Raw genomic sequence first — 24,937 nt, forward strand, 5'->3', positions numbered from 1 at the left:
GTCATTACAGTGGTAGGCTCTTACTATATAGAGTGTCTATATCCAATCTATTTTAATCTAACGTATTACAATAATATATTAATTTTTAGGTGTGTTGTTTAAGTGTGTTGCTCTTTAAGCCCACTGTCAGATTTCACAACCCAGTGAAGCAGCGCAACTGTTTTAACTACTCCAGCAAATACCATAAACCGAATCCTGTTCTGTTTTATACCAGTGTACGCAAAAGTTAAGGATTTTCTGGTCTAGCATGGATTTACAGTCACATCATAGATGCCTTTGGTTCTTTGGACTTTCCAAAATTACGCTACTGTTAAATGAAGCATACTAATAAAATAGAGCACAAAAAAAAAAAAGAAATAAAATCTCTGAATATTATTTTTGCGTTATTTTCTAATAAGTGCAAATAATAGTGTTGGGCCTGTTTCTGAAAAAAAAAAGGAGAAGTCACATGAAAACAATTCATGCATTGTCCTTTTTTTTAAATCAAAATATCTTTTCATAAAGCTTCATTATGCTGACAGTGCTTTAAAAGGGAGGGAGAAAAGCCCTAACGAAATACAGAACTCATCCTCTAGCTTATTCATTCTTTACTGTCTATGAAAGTCAAGGATTAGAGAGTTTTTGGTTTTTTTTTTTTTTGGTGGAGATAAAACTTAATGGTGCGTATGACATTGTGGTTTACAGGAGCTTAATTGTCGGGGGAAGATCTGTTGCTCTTTCTTTGTCGAGCAACGGGGCATTTGTTTAGTAGCAGGAGAGCATCCAGTGTAGCATCAGCTATGCCTTCCCCAACAGGTGGGCTGCCGAGAGGGCTGCTGAGTTTGCCCTTGGACTGTGACAGGTGAAAAATGCTATTTAATGAGTTTTCTTCCCAGTCAATTAGCAGAGGGAGGGAGCTCTCCCATCTGTGCCTGACACAACCAGGGTTTGCCGGTTGCCGCATTTCTTTTCTGAGAGTGATGGGCAATTCATAGAATGAGGTAGTGACAATGACTTTGCTGGCTGCAGTCACTCTCATTAACTGCTCTGATCTGTTTAATCTCAGGGTTTATTATGAAATATTTCCCACTAGTGAAAAAGGGCAATGTGGAAGAAGGGTTCTCACTTGGGCAGTGCAGTGCTGTACGTGGGCTACCTCTCACAGTAAAACAAAGAGCACAAAAGGCAGCAACCTCCCAGTCTGTAATTAACAGTCTCATCTATACATATAATGTATCAATAAGAGTTGTGTGTTTGTTTGGATGGCATACTATCTGCAGGAGCTACTGGTAAATGTTGCCTTATTTTTGACTGCTACTGGCTTTCTGGAAGTATGTTGTACCCACATCAGCAAAATACACACAAGTCTTTCTGAAGTGTTTATTAATCCTTTCCCACCCTTTTCTTTTCAAGGCACCCTAGTAAAGAAAATTTCTGTCTACCATCAGAAAGCACAAGAAAATTCAGTAAATTACCATTCACATGAATGTAATGGGCCTTTCTCTCCGCAAATTCTCTTATTAACTTAAGCAGAATTTTCTAATTGTGTATTTTATTCATTCCTAGACTCTATTAATCCATCTAATGCACAGACTTTAAATTTCTTCACACTTGAGTTCTGCTGAAGTAATGGAAATTAGAGCACATTAACATATCACATCCTACTGCTGATACATTATATTTGCTTGCAGTGATACATAGAATTTTCACAGAGGAAAGGGCAAGATGGGTAGCTATGCTTTCTGTACAGCAAATCAAAATCTCTTTGCAAGTTTTCCAGGAGAGTAGGGTTCTTATGAGCATTTAGCATTCGGCTAAGAAGCTATATATTGGATGGCATTCAATTGCCTGGTAGTGGTATTATTCCTCTTACCTACACTCTTAGTATTTACTTTTCACTTTCCAAAAACTGTTTTTGTCTTAAAATCTACTTGAGCAATTTTATTTTGTATGTTTTACTGTGGGTTTATAAACTAGGATAAATACAGTTTTGAGTAGAGGGAGTTGCTTTGTTTTTCTTTTTATTTTAAATCTTCAGTTCTGTGAAATATAGCCACCTTGGGGATTCCTTTGAAAAACCTGATAATGAATGTAAGATGTGAGTGACTGGTGTGTGATTGTGTTGATGTTTTCCCTTCTCTTGAGCCCAGTTTGAAATTCAGCTCCGCACAGCAGGGATTGTCCTCAGCCACATATGACTATTTTGAGGATTGTGTGCTTGAGGAGCTGTGCAGTCTTTGGGCAACTGGCAGCAGTTTGTCATGGCTGCCTTTAGGCTAGTAAGCCTTGGGGATTTTAATCTCTGTCCCTCTCTGTCAATCAAGTCTCTTTCACTTTTTAATGCAGTATTATATATTTTCAAACAAACTGTGTTCATTCTGCAGTAGGTGCAAAAATATCAAAAGGCAAAATGCATAATGTAGAGGGTTTACCTATTTTCCCCTGGCTGTGTCACTGAAAATTATTTACTGTGTGATATAATTGTTCTTATTTAAATCATCAAGCTCACTTGCCTATTTTCTCATTGTTTTATTTTGATTGAGTACTTTGATGCTGTGAATCCTGACTGCATTTAATTCATTATAATCATGTGAAACTAAACCCTGAATGGTTTCCAAATGAATATTATTTAATTTTCTTTGGCATTCACACAAGCAGCTTCTTTGCCAGCTGAGTAGTGAGTATAGACACGTTTTCCACTTCTGTGTGACATGGTCAGATTTTAGAGCAGTTCTTTTTTGCATTGCTAAAGTACTGAATATGCTGTTCTGAATATTATTTTTTTTCTTCCTTTTAGTCTCATGATGTGAAAAGTAAAGAATAAATGGTGTTAACAGTTTTTCAATCTTGTATAAGGTGAAAAGGGAGTTTCCGCACTTAATAGCTAGGTGCTGTGCAAAGATGATCTGACATACTGAATGTCCAGGAAGAATAACTTGATGTTTATTCGTGATGCATTTGGAAATATTATTATATACTATGCAAAAAAGAAAAGGACATTTGTATGGCTTTATGTGTATAGCCGTGCTGTTCAATTGCAAAACCTCACATTGTAACGTTGACAGGACTTTCAACACTCCAAGTGAATTAGTTTTGATTTTTGGCTTCTTTTTGTCTGTTTTTCCTTGGGCAAGTCAGTGAATGTGGTTCACAGTCTTTACAGGGAACTCATACTAAAATGTTGGAATTTTGATTTCAACAAGTTAGTCACAAAAAATAAGTTAGAAACAAATTATCCTGAAATATAAGTGATTTCAGGAGGAGGCTGAGGTGTCATCTTTTATTGCCTGATGTGGTAGGGGAAGCAGTGTGGCTTTTAAAGGCTTTTTTGACTGTTGAAATCATACAGTTCTTTGCATGTCTGAAAGGAGCAGGCATCCGAGAAGTCAAAGGTCACTGACAGTGAGCTGATGGAGCTGTCCTGCTAACCGTGGTGTGCTAGAAGCAAACCAACAAAACACAACTTTTCTTGGCTTCTCCCAGTGGAAATGGGCATGGAGTCTAAACTGTGGAGCTTTGCAGCTTTTTTTTTTTCTTTCTTTTTTCAAAGTAAGAGCAACATAGCACCTGTTCTGTTGTACCCCCATTGTTTTCACAACCCATAAAGCTCACATACTTGGACTTTGGCCTCGCTTTTTTTTTTTTTTTTTTTTTCTTTTCCCCAGCTTTTGAGGATTGTTACCCTGTTGTAGAAAGATGAGGTTTAGGGTTTGGTTTTGTTTTTTTTTTTTAAAGAAATGCAGGATCATCAGTTGAGGGATTTCCCTCCCTTTACAGTAGATTAAATGATGAACAACAGCTTTCATGACATGACAATAAGGCTAATGCCAGGTTGCCTGTCTCCTGCCTTCCTGTTGAGGCTGGGAATGGTTAAGTCCCTGTATCTATTGCTTAAAATAGAGAAATGGGAAAAACTTTTCTTAATGGACTATGTGGGACAAAATACTTTTCAGAGACTTTATTCAGAACACAGAGGTCATCCTTTAATGATGATTAACATGAGTCCTCTGGTCCCCAGAGCACATGTGCTTCTATGAGAGAGTGTCTTTCCTTCTACTTCCTTAGTTTGGTTTTCTCATAGGGCCTGAATACGTAAGAACTGCAGGCTGCATTGCATGTATTTGAGTGGTATGAACATCAGCCCAAAACAGGAGTCAAGTAGGAATCCAAAGAATCCAAAAATGAAGTGGCAGACAGTCTTGACAGATGAACAAGGAAGAAGGGAAATGGAGAAAAGGCTTAAATCTCATGAGTTGTTGCAGATGACTCTTGCAACCCATTTCAATATGACACTAAGGAGGTATGTTAAATACAACATACTGTGCTTGCCCGTTTTGTGAGTCTGACCAGACATTTGATTTTTAGGACCCTTGGTCCTACTTGCCGGCCTGAGACCTGAATTTCCTGAGGAACATGATTAAATGTATCTACATTTCCCATAGTCTTTTTTTTTTTTTTTTTCTGAGCCTTTTTTCCCCTTGAAATTTCCATGCCGTTATTACTCTGTTACCTACTCAGTCACCTAAACACTGTGCTTTCTGCAAGACTTTGACCCAGTGTTCATCAGGCTGTCAGACTCCCATGGTACAATTACAGAATGCATGAGAGAGGTTTAAAAATTATTTGGTCCCCTACTTTTTAATACTTTTACATATGATTAACTACTAACTGTCTCGAAATGCTGCTGTAAGCACCATCTTTATATTCCACCAGGGATATGCTGTCTGGAGAACAATGAGACATTTATGGTATTTGGGTGGGAGGGAGATTAAAACGTGTGAAATAATTTCTTACTCATAAACTTCCAGTAAATTATCTTTTCATTTTGTAATAAAACACTTAGTTTCAATAAAGATACACATTAGTGTATTGCCAGAAAATGGCACTATATTTCTATTCCTTTACTGAAGGATAACAGTGAAATAATCAGATGTTTTTGGAAATTGTTTCTCAGAAATCTTTGGTTCTTTATTTGTGGGAATTCTAGTACTGAACCCTTTCATTTATATTTCCATCTCATCATCTCACTTTCATTAATTCAGAACATCAAGTTACTGAATTGCAAAGTCTGCTTTTATTTTCATTTAAATTGCAGAACATTTAAACAACAATGATACGTTATAATCACATACAGTGCCATTTTTCTCCTGAAAATAGAAGACATACAGCCCTGGCCACCTGCTTCCTTTATACACTCTTGTGTTGTCTTACATGGGAGATACAGTCACAGCCTGTGACTGTGTCACTTTTAGTAACATGCTAGGTGATGGCCCTTCTCCATAGCCTACTTGGTCTTTGGCATGCTTTCCTAAAGAGCTCCCTAGTCTGGATTAATTTTGTGTGGAAAAACAATGAGAGTGACGGATGCTGTGGAGGTATCGGAGACCTCTTTCTATCTCTGAAATTTCACCTTTCATGCGTAAAGCTACATGGAGGCGAGATGATTTGAGCATAAGGATGTTAGGACAACTGACAAGCTTCTCCTGCGATTCAAGTGATTTGCTTTTTTTTCTGTTTCTCTTTCTGGAGTAGAGCAGCTTGCTTTGAGCTGGATCATCAGGCTGCGGTCTCACATTTACTCAAAACTTCCCTTTTGGGTTTGAAATTCTTCAGACTCAACCCTGGGCATGGAGATAGAATTACCTTTACAAATGGCATCAAAGACACAAGGTAAAGACTCTGAAAATCATGTCCTTTGGCACAGAGGTGATGCTGTGTACTATTGTTATATTAGAATTTTAGTCATATCAACACATCTGGCAATAATTGGTTAGAGATCTTCAGTACCTATAAAACAAACTTCTGATATAGCTTCATGCAATTAGATAATATCTAATAGTTAAACTGAGCTACAGGTGATATTCCCAGTGAATAATGAGTCTCCTTCATTATAATCCCTATTTGTTTATTCTCTCTATTTTTGAAAATAGGAAAGAATTGTCATGTTTACTCGTATTATCACTGTTTAATTTCGCTAAAAAAAAAAAAAGATAATATACACAGTCCATTCTTATGACTTCTAATTCTACACTGGAGCGGAATGTTAGTAAGTTAAGTTTTCCAGACGGCTAGTCTTTGGCTTCAGACTTTTTCTTCCTCTCTGATTAATTCAGGTTTCTGGTGTTTTCACTTAACATTTGGGGTTCAACAGCCTAAACTAATGGACCTGTGTGTGCCTTTTCCAACACCTGGCATCAGTACCCTGGCTCAGCTGAATGCTGAGCAGCTGGGGATTCTTTCACCAGTGACTCTGCCCAGCCTTTTTTGAGGGATGTGCAATATCTGGCTGATCTGTGGATATCTTTTTAAAATAGGAATATTTATAGATAGACAGAATAGATTTGACAAAATACATAGTTTTCTAAGGGAAGTTCAACCAATTAATTTTTTTTTCTCTTTTATTTATTAATTTGAAAGTATATGGCCAGACTTCAAACAGCTGATCAGCTCACTTGATAGGAACATCTTTGCATAAAATTGCAGTCATGTTTCTACACTTGCTTCTTTCAGTGCAGTAGAAAATGAGTGATGTAATATGTGGATGGCATACTCAAAGCAATAGCTTGAGGAAATGGTCACAACTGAGCACTGTTGCGATTACTGAAGATAATACAATAATCAAGATGCTGTGGGCTTGCATGAGCGTTGTAACCATATGGAGGACAGGGCAAAACAGCCCTGTCTCCCTTCCTTCTCCCAACAACCAAGACAGTTCATTCTGCCTCCTTTTACTTGCACTAGTGCCTCACTTTCTAAATCACAGAGCTGAAAAAAAGAAAAACCCGAACTCCAAACCAAACAAAAACAAACAAACAAAAACCCCCAAACCAACAAATGCTATGTTCAAATACAAAGAACTAGAAACTATTTTGCTATACTAACTTTCTATGCTTACATGAAAAGTAGTTCTCTGTGGAATTATGCAATTCTTTAAAAAAAAAATTTTAAATAAAGGATAGAACCAATTATGAGGTCTTCTATTCAGTTGTTTTCTTCATTTGTAATACAATACATATTTATAAACTAGTAATACATATTTATGGATTGCTTCTAAGACAGCAAGTATTCCAGGGTTTGTATAGAAAATGGTTCACAGGGCTCTACTATGTAATTTTCAGAGTTCGGGGGAAAATGACAGTATCTGTAACCTTCTTTTGAAAAGATATAGCCTTAGCAGATTTCACTGTTCAATTAAAAAAAAAAAATAAAGCATGCCTGTATAGCTACTAAGGCTTTGCTTTTGAAACAGGGCAGGAATTCAGTTGCCCTAAAATAGATTTTTTTTTTTTTTTAATTTTTTTTTTCTTTTTGCCCTGTCTTCTGAAAGCACAAGGGATGGAGGAGGAGCGAAGTGATGTAGGTAGTCTGTAGCCTTCACAGTCATGACATGTAGTACAACTTGTTTAGGAGGAAGCCTGTGGACCAAAGAGAAACATTGCTCTGGCTGTTTCACAGTATGAAGCTGTCCTCACATAGCTGGGGGAAGGAGCTGATGTGAGTTACAGGGCATCCTCTAAGCCGTTTAATATGTCCAGGAAACATAAAGGTGACTTTTGCTTCTTCATTCTCCTGGACTGAATCTACTCTGCTGGATTTAATTTGCTTAGCGCAGGATATAGCTGTTGATTTTTGTGGTCCCAATTAAACTGAATTGAACTTGTGAATCAGAACAAATCACTTTTTATACATGTCTTTGTGGCTGCTTTCTTAAAATTAGCATCTTTTAGAAAGATTTGAACAAAAAATGACTGGAGAACAAAATATTCAAGTCCCTAGGACGTTGCTACAGGAAGGAGTGTGCTTGCTTTTTAAAAGCAGATAGCAATTGGAAGGAGGCATTTCCTAGACTTAAAATGTTCTGCCTTCGTAGCATAATATTACCAATCACTGTAACTTTTGTGTTTCACTTCTGCAAGGGAAAAACTGGGGTTGTCTGATTCCTCAGGTGATTTGTGCTTGTAGTGTGATCACCTCTGCCTCAGGGCTTGGTTCAGCAGCCAACAGCATGTCTCCTAGGTTAATCAAATATTTTGATTACTGTGGGTCTTTGCTCAGAATACGTATATTCTGTCAAGTGAATCTACGTTCACATAGCACTTTAGAAACAGATTTCCCTCTTGCAGGATGAGGAATGTATTGCAGACGTAACTTGAGGGAACTGGGCGCTTCCGTTTGTACTGAGGCTCATGCTGAGTGAGTGGAGAAAGTGAGAAAGATGAAAGCCTATTTCTTCACCTCTGCTCATCTCTAAATTATGAGTCTTGTAAGGTCCCAGCTTCATGTTGGGACAAGTCTAGACCATACAGTAATTTCTCCTACTCCTTTAGCCCTTTTTCCTTGCAGCCACAGCTCAGGTTGGGTGCCCTGCAATTCAGACACAGTCTTTGTGACTAACAGGCCCCAGTGCTGATGGGAATCTCTGGCTCCTTGTTACTGAAGCACCAAAGAAGCTAGAGAAACCAAAGAACCATACAACTCGAAGGCAAATTTTGTTATATAGATTTTTATCTGAAACATGAAGTGTCTACTATATCTTGAAAATTTTACCTTTTAATCTCTACTTGTGTGACTTTTCTATATTCTTTTTATTGTTATTTTAATGATAAGTGCTTATATTAGTTCTGTGGAAGCTTTGCTACACTACTGCAAAAATGTTTGAAATGCAAAGAGAAGTGCTTTAAAAGAGATCTGAAATTTACTGGTGCTCAGACTCCTTTCAGTAAAATAAATTCTGTTCTGCTTTGTCAGGGTCCAAACTAGTGGCTCTGCAAGATCTTCCAGCTTTGAACATTCTTAGCAGTGTTAGAAAGTTAAGATTTTGGAGGCTGCTGGTATTTTGCACTGTTTCAGTAAAAGTCAGTTTGTGGAGTTCACTTTGCTTTGCTCATTTGGGAGGATCGCTGAAGATACCATTGCAGTTTTGCCTTTGCACGGTGCAGTCCTTTTTGTCTAGAAGTGAGCAAGGCTCTTCATGCAGAAGAGAAGAAGTGAGCTTTCTAATGAAAATTCCAAAGAACCACAGTCACTGTACTTTGTTCAGAGGACATAAGTGGAGATAATATTTCTTCCCAAAATTTACAGCCTGTCCTATGTGGCTGATGATTGTAGACAAAAGAAAGAAACCACACAGCAAACTGAAACTACATAATTCAATATCCTTGACTGCGGCAGTACCAATTTTGATGGATCTGAAAATAGAATTTCCTGTCTCAGGGTTTGGCATGTAGTCTGGGAGTATAATGCCTGATATTAAATCTATGGCCACCAAACTGCGTAAGCTAAACTAAGCTGTGATTCTCAGCAGTGTTTCAGGTATCAGCATCCAGACAGGCAGAGCTCTGAGGGCTATCTTGAAGTGAGCATGTATACCTGCCAGTCAGCAAGGGAATTCATAGCAAGGCTGAGGCATTAAAGAGAAATATAGGTGGCAGATTCTTCTTGTTTTCTGTCCCTTTCAGGGGAAAAATAATGTTTCAAATGGATCTGTACACAAGCTTGGTAGGTGTTTAGGTTCTCTTATTTCTTACAGGTTGTAATAAGGGATTTCTGCTCTTTGTCCCTTTCCTTTTACTTTCTTAATGGAATCTGTTTCAAGTAGCAAGAATTAAGAGTGATAGTACAATGTATAGCAAATGTACAATGAGTTTATGGTGCCAGTGCACCAGGTAACCAGCTGATACAATTCTCTGCTGAGCGTGACACTCTTTGGTTGCCACTGTGTTTTCTTAAGGCTTTGTGACTCTGTCATAGTAGCTGTGCTACGTGGAACTCATTTCCATTTTAAATGATTCACCTTAGCGTTGGTTATTCAGCAAGGTTAGTTGGTCTTAATAGCTATAATATTATATGCTCTAATATATGTGTTGTGTGTCATGTGTGTGTGTGCCCCCCCCCCCCCCCCCAATTTATACTCACTAACATCGTCATTTTTTGCTTAGTGTGTTCTGTGGGTGGGGATCCTGTGACCTAATCATCTGTGGTGTACACGTTCACATGTGAATTCAGCTATCTTTGCAGTTCATAGAAGTGGCACCTGGAGAAAATGATTTACACGTTCATCCTCTGACAGATGTCTAGAGCTGGGCAGGTGAATCAGCCCAGAAATGCCCTTCTCTCATGGTGAGTCTAGGCAGCTAGCCAAGATGTGGATGTCTGCATTGCAGAAGTCTGAAGCTGTGTCCTTAAAATAAAATGTCACTGCTTTCATTTCCTCAACAATGCAAGCTATGGCATTCTAACACTATTAGGCTATTTAGATAATTGCGTTAAAAAGTTTACTTTCAGAGTCTGAACTTTAAGAAAATAATTTTAAATGATGGTTGAGTAAGTTAAGTGGATGAGAAAGCACATTTATTTAAAATGATGGTTAAGTAATATTGGGTTTTCCTTTATTTGTTTGATTTTTGTGAGAAAAGTAGGAGTTGTCTCTTATATATAATACGCAAAATAACTTTTGCATATTATATGGAATATGTTGCAGGCACACAGAAACTTTTGTTCAGTGACTGTAAAGGCAGATGCTCCCTCTAGTGCCTAAGACTATTTTCTTGTCATGGCAATAACTGTCGGGCTTTCTGCCATGTTTTACTGTCCAGTTGCTTGAGTCCCTCAGGTATGAATCTTTAAATGGGTAACATGAAACCAGGATAAAACCTTTAGTACTGCATGCCTCTTTTATCTTTCCCATGGTGTGTAGCAGAGGGAGTCAGAGAATGCATTAGGGTAAAACATATGGGAAAGTTAATCTAAATATATTCTTTCAATTAAAGTAAAGATTTTTATAGCCTACCATGTAAGTAAACGGTTATTCAAATTAAATGTCATCAGGCAAAACCATGGTACTTGTGAGCATTTCTGAACATAAGGAGGGTTCATTGTGTACATGGAACATGAGGGACTCAAAGCACCTGGACACTGATCTCAAACTCAGGTCATTGTTCCCTTTTTGATATTTTTAACTGATATTTTTAATATGGCTATTGAAGGTAGCAGACTAAAGACGTATGATGTGTTCTAAACCAGTATATAACATCGCTGTGTAGAAAGAAGAAATGCCTCAACTATCTAGACAGCCATATACACTGTTTAGTAAGAAGATGTAAGCTATGAGCATCTGGGAGGGGGACAGGGGAGAATGGAGTATATTTGTGTGCTGTGTGGGATGCCTGAGGATGTGTATCCTCCTTACTTGTTAGGCTGTGGCTGCGTTCATCCCAGCACACTGTCCTTTCTTTTAATGCTGTGTGCTTTCTAAAGTTTTTAGATGTTATTTTTAAAAATATACATTCTACAGTTTTGTGCGTATCTGTAAATCATGCTTAAAATAAATTATGTTAGAAATAGTATGTTTAGGGGAAAAAATATGTATTAATACATGTATATTCCTAGCAGCATTCCATGATAAATTGTAAAATCCAAGGTTATGAATACTACTGCAGTAATGCATTGCCTACGCCGTTATCAAGCTCTGGTAGATGTGACAGCAGTGGATTTTGAGGGGATTTGAGGGAAGAGAATAGCTAAGGAAGGGTTTCTGAAGAAATTTCTCCCAAGTATGATAGTGAGCAAATATTCTTCTGCTTTGTATTTATTGTGACTAAAAGCTGTCTGAAATTGTGAGCTTTTAGTTTGAGAGGTTTTCTGTTCTTTCCGTAGGTAGTATGTGTGTCTCTTCTCCCTTCTTGTCCTTCCCCCAGTCTTTCTCCCCACAAGGAAAACAAATGGAAAATCTATTGCAAAGGCTCTGTGGGCATCAGCATTCAAACTTAGGAAAAATGTATACAAGTAAAATGCAAGTTCTACTTAGGTGCAGTGGGAATATCAGCAATATTTTTCATTCTGCATCTTGCCTTTATATGGCTGAATGGAAGAGTGCCACAGTGCAATTTGAAACAGCAGCCAGCAGCCAGCCTCTCTTCTTTCCTGAATCCTTGAATCTTCCTCTTTCCCACAGAGAGAGACTGAGGAAGTGTCCACGTCTTTTAGGAATCTTTCTTTTCAGCATGTACCAATGCACAGTGTAAATAAAAGTAACTGAAAGTAATTAACTATGCTTGATTACAGTTTAAAGTTGTTGTACTCAGCTCTAGTTTCAGACTACAAAAATAAAATCCAGTAGCTTGTTACAACTGATTTGTCTATTAAAATTTACTTTCTCAGCATTGCCATTAGCAAAGCCATTTGTATGCTGTAAAGATTCCTTTTCTCCTTATGGTGGCGTTTTTATCAGCATTAGTGGATATGACAGTAAACAGCAAAATCATGCCATTTAAGAGCTAGACTCCACTACAGATAACCTCTCCATGAAAAAGATGCTTCTTAGATTACCTCTCTTAAATTCTGACAAGATATGTTTACATCCTGTTTGGTGTCTCTAAATGCCTTTAACCACTTGAAAGTTTAAATGCTGTGCACTTTTGTTTCCAGCTGTGTGTTGTAGATTTTGTGCAGTGAAATGTTCCACTTCTCCGCTTCAAAATTACTAAGTAGGCTAAATCCTTAGCCGTCTTACTCTACGCTTTTTTTTGGTGGTCAGTGACCTTCTCAAGGAGGGCACATCTTTCTGAGGAGGCAAACTTGGCCCCTAATTTTTTTGTGTGTGCTACGTGATTACCTTTGCTGAGGTTCTCTCAGGAGAAATGCTGTTTCTTGGCAATTGCAGTATAATGTCAGTAGAGACAAATATGGTTCAACAGAGTCATATTCAGGAATTTTAAAGATCAGGTAACATGTCAACATCCTGAAATACTGTATGGAAATGATCATTCATGAGGGTGCCGTTTGCATGCGAGTATCACATTTTTCTTCTTCGAGGAAACGGGAAGGAAATTATCCATCATGAACATTTGCATTCCTGCTTCGAATAAAGGGATTTTTCTGCAAATAAAAGGTTTTATCTTCAAGCCTGCATTGAGTCAGCAGGATGTGGCCCATCCCTACAGTCCTCTCCTTGCTGCTTCTTCCTTCTAAGACTGTAGCAATTAGCTGATAACCTGTTGGAAGAGCAAATTATTATTCCCCCCCCCACTGGCTCTGCTTAAGGAGGAAAAAAAAAAAGGAGGATGAAATTTTGGATATGAAATGCTGAATTATTTTCTTTATCTGATGATCAGCCCTTGTTTATGCAAACCAAAGATAATGGGTACTATTTCAGAAATGTTTAATGAAGTAGGCTTTTTATTCTAAACCATCCCTAGCATTGTCTTATAACCATTGCTGTTGCAGAACCAAGATCCTCAGGCTTGTGATCCTAGGCCTGTTTCTGCTCTACTGCATTGTGATTAGCTTTGTGCTTCTTAGTTAAAATGGTGATGTTCATTTAGAAATGACTAAGAACAGAAGTGCACAGCATGATGCTGCACTGATGCGGTTATTATAATTTGTCTAAACATCAACTGCTATGAGTCAAACTTCAACAAGATTTTACGTTTATAATATCGGTTTTATTAGTAGAGGGTAAAATCTGCCCCGCAACTCTAAAAAAATGCATTGACTTCTCATTTTTATCATAGAATGCTTTTATACTATATAGTAGTTTATCAAGTAAGGATAGGAAAATGTCAGGTGGTTGAATATATATTTTTAACATGACTGTTTCAGTAATTATTCCTTGGACCTATTTTATATATTTTTGCTTCCCTAGTCCTGAGAATGTTTGAGCAGTGGGGAATGATCCTGACCTGTAATTCGGTCATGAATTCAGGCCCCATCATAGCTATTCTGATTTATTTGGCTGCTGAAGGTCAACCAAGATCTCAACCATATATATGACATGTAGTGATTTTTTTTTTCGTGTAGTCTTTCTTTTGTTCAAAAAAGGTGACTGTTGACTTTCCTTAAATTGTAGAATTCTTAATGTTTTCTGCCAGTCCTGTTGTTCTGAATTAAAGTCTTTCCCTGAATGCATTTGTACATCTTATGAAAGCTGATTTTTCTATGATGCAACATGGGGGCAGAACTTAGCTTGATTTTGTTTCATTCTAATAGTGACCTATTTGATGCAGTTTGCAGTTCAGCTTTTTATAGATATAAATTCATACCTTGTATCTTATATCTTTGTATTTCATCTGGATTTTCTCAGGATATACCTATTGGAAAACACCATCTTTGATAAGAGCTTTAAGATGCTAAAACTACTCCCTGTATCAGACCTATATTTTCCATAAATTAAGGCAGCCATAATAATGAAACAAAACCCCATTAAACCTTTAGCATAACCCTACATTCCTGACTTAAAACTATAAAGCCATTGCTATTTATCTCAGTTTTCTTTTGTAACAGTTTATCATATCAATAATCTCATTTACACCATTCATCTGACATGTGCTACCAGGGGTTATCTTTTAAGTGTAAATCAAGCATTTGGAAATGTTCCAGGATATATCACAGTGTGATATATGTCATTGCATAAGCATGTTGGCCAAGCTCACCTCAATATAACTAGCGAATTGAAAGTATGAGCCACTGTGTTCATATGTTTCCAGTAGCTATCTTTCCTTTTCACACTTTTGTGATAGTTGACCTGCTTATCTTGTATTCTTTTTTTCTGATTTGTATGCTCTCTCATTTTCCATCTGAGTGTTACAGTACTGTATTCCTTTCCTGACAACCAATTAATTGGCTGGCTCTTCACGCGGCTAAGAAGAGAAGCAGCAGTTCTACATGGACCTCTCATGTCCATTGATGTGTACAGCAGACATCCGAAGAATGGGGACACATTTCCCAGGTCTTGTGGCTGCATGCTGTTCACATCAATTTCCCATTAAAAGGTAATTTAAAGGTATAGCCCCAGGCAGACTCAGGAGAGAATTATAAAAAGAGTTTAATTAACAGTTCATAGTAATATAATCTAAGGTTGAATAGTCTGTAACCAGCTCATTTTTTTTGTGCACGTTTGTCATTTCCTTTACTTGCAGATTAGAGGGGATTTCCTTATTTGCTAAAGAATGCAGTGAATAAGTCTTCGAAGAAGCTTTGTTGTACGTGTCTGGTAGCTAGATCACTGCGCTATCGTGAGCTTTAAACTTGCCACTGCTTATCTCCTCTCTACATTAGCTCACCTCCTCTGGTCAACGCACTTTAAGGGAAGAGATTCAAGTCACCTCGCAGTTGGATCCTCCATGCTTTTTGAAAGCTTTACTGCCATTCACAAATATATTTCGCCCAACTTGTTCCAAAATACTCTAAAGAAATAGTGATTTTGATTTTGAAAAAATTGGTAGAAAATGGTGCTAGAAGAGCTATAGGAGGCTTTGTACTTGAATGCAAGTACTGTTGTCTCTCTTTTCTTGCCTTTTTGGTTGTATTTTTGACAAAACTTTATTTGTGGGGATTTTATTCCTCTCTCTCTCTTTCTCTCTTTCTCTCTTTTTTTTTTTTTCTCTCCCCTCCTTCTGTTTGTTTTTTTTTGTATGTTGTGCAGGTTTCTGCACACATCCAGCCAGGCTGAATATAGTAGAATGTGTTACTTTCATGACTCCTAACAGCCTTCAAATCAGAATGATTTTCTGTCACGCTGACTTGACCTTTTCCTGGAAAAATTTATTACTTAAAAGGAGGAAAAAAAAAAAAAGACCGATAAGGGGATCTGAAGTACTCTCTTCCTTGAGGGCTAAAGATATACAGTACTTGTTGTCATTTAACCATCCACCCACATAATTAATTCTAAAATGCCAGCCACACGTGCAACAATTTGTGGACATGACATATCTTGTGTGCTTGGTACATTAGGACCACAAGCCTGACAATTTTATTCTCCCACAGAAATCTATCTTGCTTTTTAAAATCTGCCTCCTTTTCTCTTTCAATGGAAAAGATGTAGATCTCTTAAAAAGCTTTTGGTTTTTAGATAGATCACGTCTGAGGAATAGAGTGGGAGCAGTGACTGAACTCTTGTTTTGCTCTGTGGCCTAGAATGTTAAACCATTCAGCAATTAAATACAGCTACACTGGGACATATTCTGTACAAGTTAAATAAGCCTAACTTGTCAAGTATTGCATTTGTTTTGATTGCAGAGGAAATGAGATGAGGCATAGTTTGATCTTTATTCTTTCGTGTGCTAAGTTTTTAAATATGTTATGACAGTTTAGAAAAAAAAAAAGAGAAACAAAACAGGAATCTTTTCATATGATTGACAGAAAGACCCCTTAAGAAGTGCTGGAAGTGACTACCTCAGTGAAAAACTCTTGTGGAGCTAAATCAGCTTTTGCAATATCTAATTAACACTGCCGCAACATCCAGATAGTTTGTTAATTACTGTTCTGCTTCTCTCTCCAGTTGCTGCATCAGGTAGGAACAAAAGTTAATGTGCACCTCCATAGTATACATCAAATCTGTTAATTTCTATCGATCTTTCACAATGGAGAGCTGTAGAGATGATCAAAATAAATTTTAACTATAGGCATTCTGAAGGCTTAGTAAACGTATAAGTCAAATGTTAATTTACACATGTCTATTTCCAACATATGGTGGGTTAATAATTATAACTGTGGAATGGGGGGGGGGGGGAGGTTCTGTCTTGTAGAGCTGAGACTAAAAACAACATTTCTCAAGCAAGCCTGAAAAACTCCCGTGGTGCTGACAACAGGGATTTTCCAAAGTGAGCATAACCCAAGCAGGCTTGATGTTCAGTGCCAGGAAACTCTGACTTCAGGGGTCTCTAGCATTCATCAGTTCCAGGGAGTGGGTGAAGGAAATTAAAAGTAGTTTAAAAATACAGCTGTGTTTCTCAGCTGTAGTGTAGACATGCTGTCTCATGAAAATAGTCACTGTGTTACTCTTGGGGGGTTTTTTTGTGTTTGGTGGTTTTTTTGTGTTTGGTTTTTTTTTTGTTGTTGTTTGTTTGTTTGTTTGTTTGTTGTTGTTGGTTTTTTCCCTTCCTCCCCCTCCTCCTTTTTCTCCCTACTCCCCCTAGTTCTAGTGCCAGGCTCCTGGTCTGTATCTATCTTATACAACAGACTCTGTATATCCAAAGGCATAATGTTTCCATATAGAGATGAGAGCACTACAGTGGAAATGGACTTTACTGTCCTATATGCAAACACAGCACTTCATTGCAGAATTAAGCACTGTTGCGGAAGAGGGATGGTGCTTGACTTGTACCACTACTGAAGGATGCCAGAGGTGATGTGAGCAGGAACAGACATCAATAGCTGCATTTTATTCTTAGCTGTCTCTTTGCTCATAGGTAGTTGCTGAACCTATACAAATGCCATATATGCCACTCACTAAGCAAGTCTGGCTAGCATACACAGCTGTCTGGAAGCAAAGTTCTGCATCTCTGCAGTAACCATCTACTCTGAGAGGAGTGAGGAGAAAGCAGTCCAAGTTTCTGCTGTGGTGTATGCTTGAGGACTTGTTTGAAAAGGAAGAGATGGGAAACTTCTCACTGGGTTGCATAATAGAAATCACTATCTAGATGTAACTCGCATGGGCCTGAAACTACCAATTCCCAAGAATGACAGTAAGATAAATGTGTGTCAAACTGTCACTCTTGTATTACAGCAGGAACACATCTAGCCTTGCCCAAGACAGTGAACTGCAGACAGTTTACCTGCTGAGAGGGGCACTTGAAAGCATGTTCCTGAGAGCCATTGGAAGGTAGACATCAATTCTGTTCTGGACATCAATTTGGCTTGTCTTTCAAAAGTTGGCCCAACTAGCAGGGACAGTGAATTTTCTGCAGAAGCGTCACTGAATAACTAATAGCATTGGACATTTCTCAGACTTTCTACGTGGCAAAGAGAGACAGTATATTCAAGGGTTTATTGACCATCCCTGTGCAAAGATGACTGGAGAAGAAGTAAACAAGAGACACTCTGCCTGCCCCAGAACATTAGAAATTTTCAGACTCAGGAAACAGTGAGATTAGACAAGATTGGACAAACCCAGTACTTTTGTTGTTATGGTTTGAATTAGAATTTCCAAGCCTCTTAGAGTATAGTGGCTGTGATTAAATAATACCTCTCTTTAGCCACAATTGGTAAAACTTAGGAGCCTGCAGTCAAGGTAAGGACTGAGAAGTTCAAAGTGGCACCAAAATATTCAGAGGAGGTATATGTCAGACCTGGGGAGAGTTGGATCTATTAAGAGCTGGTGGGTCTGCAAAGGCTTTCACTGTTCAACAGTGGACTGGAACAAACTGTTGCATTGAACATCTTTTGATGGACATCCTTAATTGCCACAAATGGAATCAGGAGGAATTCAGCACGTTGCAGTTTTTAAATCTATTTAACAGTGCTCTTTCATTTCACCAGCTGTTCTGTCCTCACTTCATTGTAGCTTCCAAAGTTTTAATTATTCTTGCCCAGAGTTAAAATTATGCTTGTGTGGGTAAATGCAAGTGTGTTGTATCTAGTGTCACAGATAATTGCTGGCTGCCTCAAGAGACTTGATAGATTCATTACCTCTACATATGGTAGGAAGAAAACTGTCAGATTTTATTTAAGCTTTGAAGAACCTTTAAAAAGGGTTAGAAATCGTCACAGAAAGAGCATCAGTTTGCTAAACAAGGTCCCACGTGTTACTACATTAGTGCAGTATATTTAAGTTAATATGTCTTTCCTACTTATCTTACAAAAAAATAGTCTGGAAATAAAAAAAAAAAAAAGGATTTATGGCTCTTTCTGCTGCCCAGATCTTCCAAAATGAAAGCACTTCATGTTGAACTCTGTCATTCTGAATGTCTGTAGGAGATCTGTCAAATATACTGAGGTATTTTCCAAGCAAAATCTGTGATACATCCGATCCTGTCACTAAGAATATGGCCAGTTCAGCAAACATTACAAGCAGCTTGTTCACTTTGACATCTTCTTATTTTATCTATTTTATTGTATTTTTTCCAGTGTGATTGCCTCATTGAGTCTGAAGTTGTGTTGTATGAATGCAGATGAGACAACTTCCTGTCTCAGAAAAGTAACTGAGGTTCTTGTAGGCACCTAATGGGAATTTAAGTTGATCTCGCTGCTGGCTGCATAGTCCTACTATCCTCTTTTCTTTGCTGCATGTTCTCATCCCACTCACTTGTGCCAGTTCTGGTATTCATCAGACCTGCATTTCACCACACCGAGACAGTAAAACACTGGTCCAAGTAAGCCAGTAGCTGGTTTCTTTAGCCTGTCTAGAGCCTGGAGGTGCAATTACGTGTTACAGCTGAGCTCATCAAGAGGTGTAGAGAGGAGTCCTGCCTCCTGTCTGCTGCTAACCACACGGTTCTACCTGTCTACTTTGACGCAGCTTTGGTTCTCCCCAACATTTCATTTAATTTGTTTGACTTGCTAATTCAGCAAAAAGTTCTTCAGTTCCTTTTCTCAGGCATCTTTTCTGATGAATAACCCTACCCAGTGCAAAATTGGACAAGCAGTTGATGTGGTGCAAAGGAGGATGAGGGGCAGGTGATGTGACTGAAATCAGGGAGGGGAAAGGCAGAAGAGTTGGCAACACTAGGAGCTCTTTCTTCAGTAGCAGCATACTTCACATCACCTCAGTTTATAACATATTGCTTCTCCCCAGCACTCTAACCAGAGGAGCAGGTAAAGCTGAGGCCAGGAAACAGAGCTGCAGAGAAGTTAGTAGCAGCAGAGAGCTGGGAATTAGCTCAGGAACCCTGCACCCACCAGACTGTGCTGTCATTGTGCTTTTTTGAGATCTTTGTGAACTTGTGGCAGGGTTTTGAAAATTACAGCTGCTGCAGAAAAAAAAGCGCAATAGTTTTTAATGGATGTTTTTCCATTTTAATCCCTCTGCCTTCCCTGAAATATTTCTATGAACAGAACATACTGATAAGATTTTTTTTTTTTTCACACTAGAAACATTACAGGCTAATTTCAGCATGTGAATGAAATATTTAAATAATAAAACAAGAGGAGTGCGTAGTGGCAAGAACAACAAGTACTTTCACTGACAGAGGAGATGTGAAGGCTGTAGGGCAGCGTGGTGGCCTGAGGAGGTTTCCTAGCAGCACTTGCTGGGATTCTCAAAAGCTTGAATCCTCCCTTTGTGCTGAGCAGTCATGAGTGTTAAATGTGTCATGAGCAAGCAGCAAATTGATCAAAATATAGCATGCTTTTGATGTAATGGCAGCTACAGAAAAAGGGATTAAATCTGTTACAGATGTTGACATATTGCAGTTAGCTCAAGTGGAAATCTAGCTTGTCTTAATTGACACACAGAAAGCTGGAATACGTAGAAAGAGGAAAGTTCTTCAGAGCAGATATGGGATCTTTCAGCTTGCCCTTGTCTCAAATTCAGAACGACATACCCTTGGACAAAAGAGTTGCATGATGAAGCACAAATGTCTCTCATTTTTTCAGCATTTAAGGTTAAGGAACCCAGTTATCCACAAAAAGCGTATTTGTAAAAAAAATTAAAAAAAAAAAAATTGTTGTATCCAGTATCTGTAGCAAACTGGGAACTGTGGAAATAAAAATTGGTGAGGGAACAGCAAGGGAATTCACAGCTTTTCCAGTTTTGAAGTATTTCCTTTCAGTCAGCCAACCACCACACAAGTGTACTACTACTATATATGGATTACTTGAATATGAATTTTCTATTAAAGTAGACAAAGCACATAAAGTAGCTATATTACTATGCAGGACATTCTTATAAAGCAGTGGAAACAGGTGTGAAATTTCTTCCCTGTTTGACACACCTGAGAAACAGAGGGCTACTCTGCAGAGTGGCAGATAGGAAAGCAATTAGCTCATGGTGTGATGTAATGTGCACAGAGTGTCATAAAACTCATCTGTAGGGTTTTATTTAGAAGCAAAAATGCATTTGTTCGTTGTTGCGTAAGTCTCCTTTGAGGAGAATTTTTATTTGTTCTTTTGTCCTCAATTCTGTCAGTGAAAAAACTTCCATACATTCTGCATGCTTCTCCATTTCTCTCCCTGTGCTGCAATTTTCTCTGTTACTCTGGGGAAGAGAGTTTTCAAGGCCAATAATTTAGAAATGCTGCAGATGTCATCCAGAAAGTGAAATTTATCTCACTATTATTTGAGCTGTAGGAATTAGCTTGTGAGACTAACAGTGAAATAAAAAAATGAGATTTGTTGTGTTCTTTGTTGTTTGGTTTTTTTTTTTTGTGGTAATAACCTCTGTCATACAGCTAATCACTTTACAAGTGTTCAAAGAGGACGTTATTTGCTCTAGGGAATTCACAGCATAAGGAAAACTGGTCAAGGGAACAGAGGGACACTGACAGGCAATTTAAAGCTTTGAAGGTGATGACAAGAAGCTTAAATTTGATGTGATAGAAATGGAAGGCTTCAAAGAGGGAGTGACTTGACGTGATCAAATCGACAGGTGAGGAAGATGGCTGTTGTGGCTGTTTTGCATGGAATGAGATGAGTCTTTTTGGCAAGTCAAGGAACAGGATTTACTAGTGCTCAAGTTAGGATATAATGAGTCTGAGTAAGAGACTTGTCTATAGGAAACACAAGCAGATTCTTGGAGATGTTAAGAATGAAGTAGCAGTAGAATTGGGGTGTTACTCAGCTGCGTGGTAGAAAGAAGAGCAAAGTGAAAATTAACTCTGAGAATGTAAGTATGAGTAATGGTGAAATCAGTTGAGTTGTCATCTTTCATAAAGAAGCAGAAAAGTGGAAACAAAATGTTTATAGGGAAAGATGTGGGTACTGTTGTGGCAGTGTTATATAATATCCATGCCCTTTGTTACTGGACATTGAAAACTAAAATTGGAAGTCCAACATCTTTCACTTCAGTTTTCCAAGCTATAGAAAAAAAAAACACAAGGCAAATCTTCCACTGTGTGGAAGCTGTGAACAGTACAGAGCAGAGCTGTGTACACTGGAAAACACAGGAGGAGTTTAGAGAAAGAAAATTTAATTCACCATGAACTGGGTTAAAAAATTCTGAGAGCAAAGCCACATGAATTTTATTGATGGGAAGAAGTTCACTTCAAGTCTCAGAAGTCAGTGAGATGCATAGAAGCTGTGTTTAAGTGAAAGCTAGGCTTTCTGGCTGAAGAAGGATCTATAGAAAACTCCAAGCAAAATCATTTCAGTACCTCATGTCGAGTTCTAAAATATTTCATCTGTCTTCCTTGTGCAGCCAGAAGCACCCTTGTTTGGGGAACAAACGCCTAACAAAACACAAATCACAGGAGCATAGTAATTTAAAAAGTAAATTTCTTATCTAAGTATGAGGCAGTAGCTATGGAGAAGATGCCCATTTCATCAATCTGTATCTCACCTTTTAGCTTCTCTGAAGTTTGAGGGACTATTTCTTCTTGGCTGAATTCAGAGGAATATTTTAAAATTATGATGTGTTTGTTTTCCCTAGATTTCTCCATATACATTTTTCCTGCTTGCTTAACTTACAGGATATGAAATCTGTCAAAAATTATTCTGTTGCAGGTTATAATTGTGCATTTTACTAAAACAAAAAGGTAAGAAATTAAAAAAAAAAGTCCTACAAAAATCAAATTAACAATCAGATAGTCAGGACTTAAAGATACTCTGAAATTGTCACCAACACAAGAATATATGGAAAGCCAGGCACAGATTATTTTAACCAGTCTCACTGCAGAACAAAAAATTATGATCTGCCAGCCTGTCTCTTTGATGATTCTTTTCTTAGCCTTGAGCTTTATGAAACACATTTAGTTTAATTTTATTTTATATTACCATCTGAATAACATGGTGGCTGTATGTCAGAGTAGAGTGAAATATGGTCTCTACTATGGGCTTTCACACAGGCTTTTAATTCCCCCTGTTATTGCAGAATATCTCTTGTCTGAGCTCTCATAGTGAAATGTGCTGCAGTTCTCTCTGGCTATCTGGGGTGTTTATGGATTTCTGCTTTAAGGAGTAGAAAAGTTCACATTACTTGAGAAACATACCCCTTAGTGGCCAGTGGGACAGGTCTAACAAAAAACTTCCTTTAAGACAGAGTATCTGATGCATAAAGGCAGAGGAAGGAAAGAGAGATAACGTATCATCCTTGTTGCAATAGAAATCACGGTCATTGCCAATTACTCCAAAAAAAATCAGTGGGCAGGAGCTGATTTGACTTATGGCCAGTCTGAACATAAACATGTTCAGCTGCATTTTTATTTTGATAAGGTTGCAGAGACTTTGCCAGTGTCCATCAACTACATTTTAAGGGGAAGTGGAGCTTAAAGCCTTTACACAGACTGTGTGTTTTCATTGTAAGAACAATGTAGTTTTGCAGGTGTCACCTTGTGATGGTGATTTCTTTACTTTCAAACTTGCACAGTGAAGACTCCGAAGTCTTATTAACTTGCTTGGTTTTTTTCCTATCTCTCAGTGTAGCTACCTGATTACATAAGCCAGCTTTCACTTTACAAAGTCATATTTACTCAGTGGCAGTGTCTTTGTGGGGTTATTATTCCCTTTTCACGGAAATATGCTGGAGAAGACAACATGGGAAGGGAAAGCTCACAACATTCCAGGCCAGGTTGGATGAGGCTCTGAGCAACCTGATCTGGTTGGAGGTGTCCCTGCTCCATGCAGGGGGTTTGGACTAGATGGCCTTTAAAGGTCCTTTCTAACACAAAGGATAGAAAACAGGAGGTGATATACTAGAGATGACTTCAGAGATGTGGAAAACAGAAACCCAAATTATCCAAGAAGTTATTCCATATAAGGTCTGTCTCCCCAGACTTGTGTCTATTCTCCCCATTAAATCCCAAAATCTCCAATTATTTGTATATTTTGGTAAACACTTGACAGTTCCTTCTCTGTGTCCAAAGTAGTAGTATTTGGATGGACTTAAGTAAGAAGCTGTAGTAAAGAGAGACCTTGAAAGAGAAAGGAATTTTACTTGCGATTATTCTGTTATGTATTTTTATGTAGTAATAGTTCACAAATCTGCAAAAATAAAAAAAGAGGAATAGCAGATGCGCAACCTGGAAAAAAAAAAGTACACTTTTGTGTAATAAACTGCAATATAGTAGTTATTGGTAACTTTTTATGGCCATTGCTCTTAAAGCTTTAGCAAAAATGGTATAAAGACACACATTCAAGCAAAATTGTATACTGTATTTTTTCTGATGTATATGCTTTTTTCAAAATATTTATGTTCTTGGAAGAGGAATTTACCTGTATGTTTTGAGGGGATGCTGTTTAGAAGGCACTGTCCCAGGTTCCCTAAGATACATGATCATGTGCTACACTCGAAGTATTAGAGCTGACTTCTGAGTGTTGAGATCAGTAGCAAAAGATAAGGCATTTGTGGGCTTCCAGAGGTGAAAAGAAAGCTGGTTAGATTTTTTTTTTTTTAAATTTCCATTTCATGCTTTCATTTCACAGCAGATAAATGTTAACAAAATCTTTGTTAGTTAAAAAAAGAAAAGCCCAAATTCTTCATTTGAAGGCACAAAGGACAGGCATATGGATATGTTGGTATAGCATATGGAGACTTTTATGTAAAGACAAAACAAAACCAAAATAAAGTTACTGGCCGGACCCCCGAGGGCGTTTAGTGGAATGTTGCCAATTCTCTTTTCTTCTGAAGAACAAAAGTTCCTTTATATCCTAAACAAGTAAAAACAACGCAGACAGTATACATCTGGTAGCAGCAAAGAGTTGCACACTACTTGAATCTCCGTTTTTATACTCGTTATTTTCACTCAGTGCTTGGAAAGTAGTGACCTTAAAAAGTTCATGGCAATTACTGTGTTACACTAGTTGGTTTATCCCACAGGAGAGCAATGCACTTTTTTTTTCTTGGGTTGTGTACCCACAATATACAAAGACTGCTACTGTAGGGACCTCCTTTCTGTTAACAAAGATCTTTACTCTGAAATTATATTTTCCCATTGTGGTAACTTACCTACACTTGTAAATACATCTTCACTGGCTGAGCCCAGAATCGTAGTTTAATGAACTTACTGTATCTCTAAATTTTATGCAATTTTTTTTGGTCATTTTTACTTCTTTAGTAATGATGTCTCCTGTTTTCATTTATGGTAGCCAT

The sequence above is a fragment of the Chlamydotis macqueenii genome, chromosome 3, assembly GCF_036417535.1.
Source record: "Chlamydotis macqueenii isolate bChlMac1 chromosome 3, bChlMac1.mat, whole genome shotgun sequence".
Lineage (NCBI taxonomy): Eukaryota > Metazoa > Chordata > Aves > Otidiformes > Otididae > Chlamydotis > Chlamydotis macqueenii.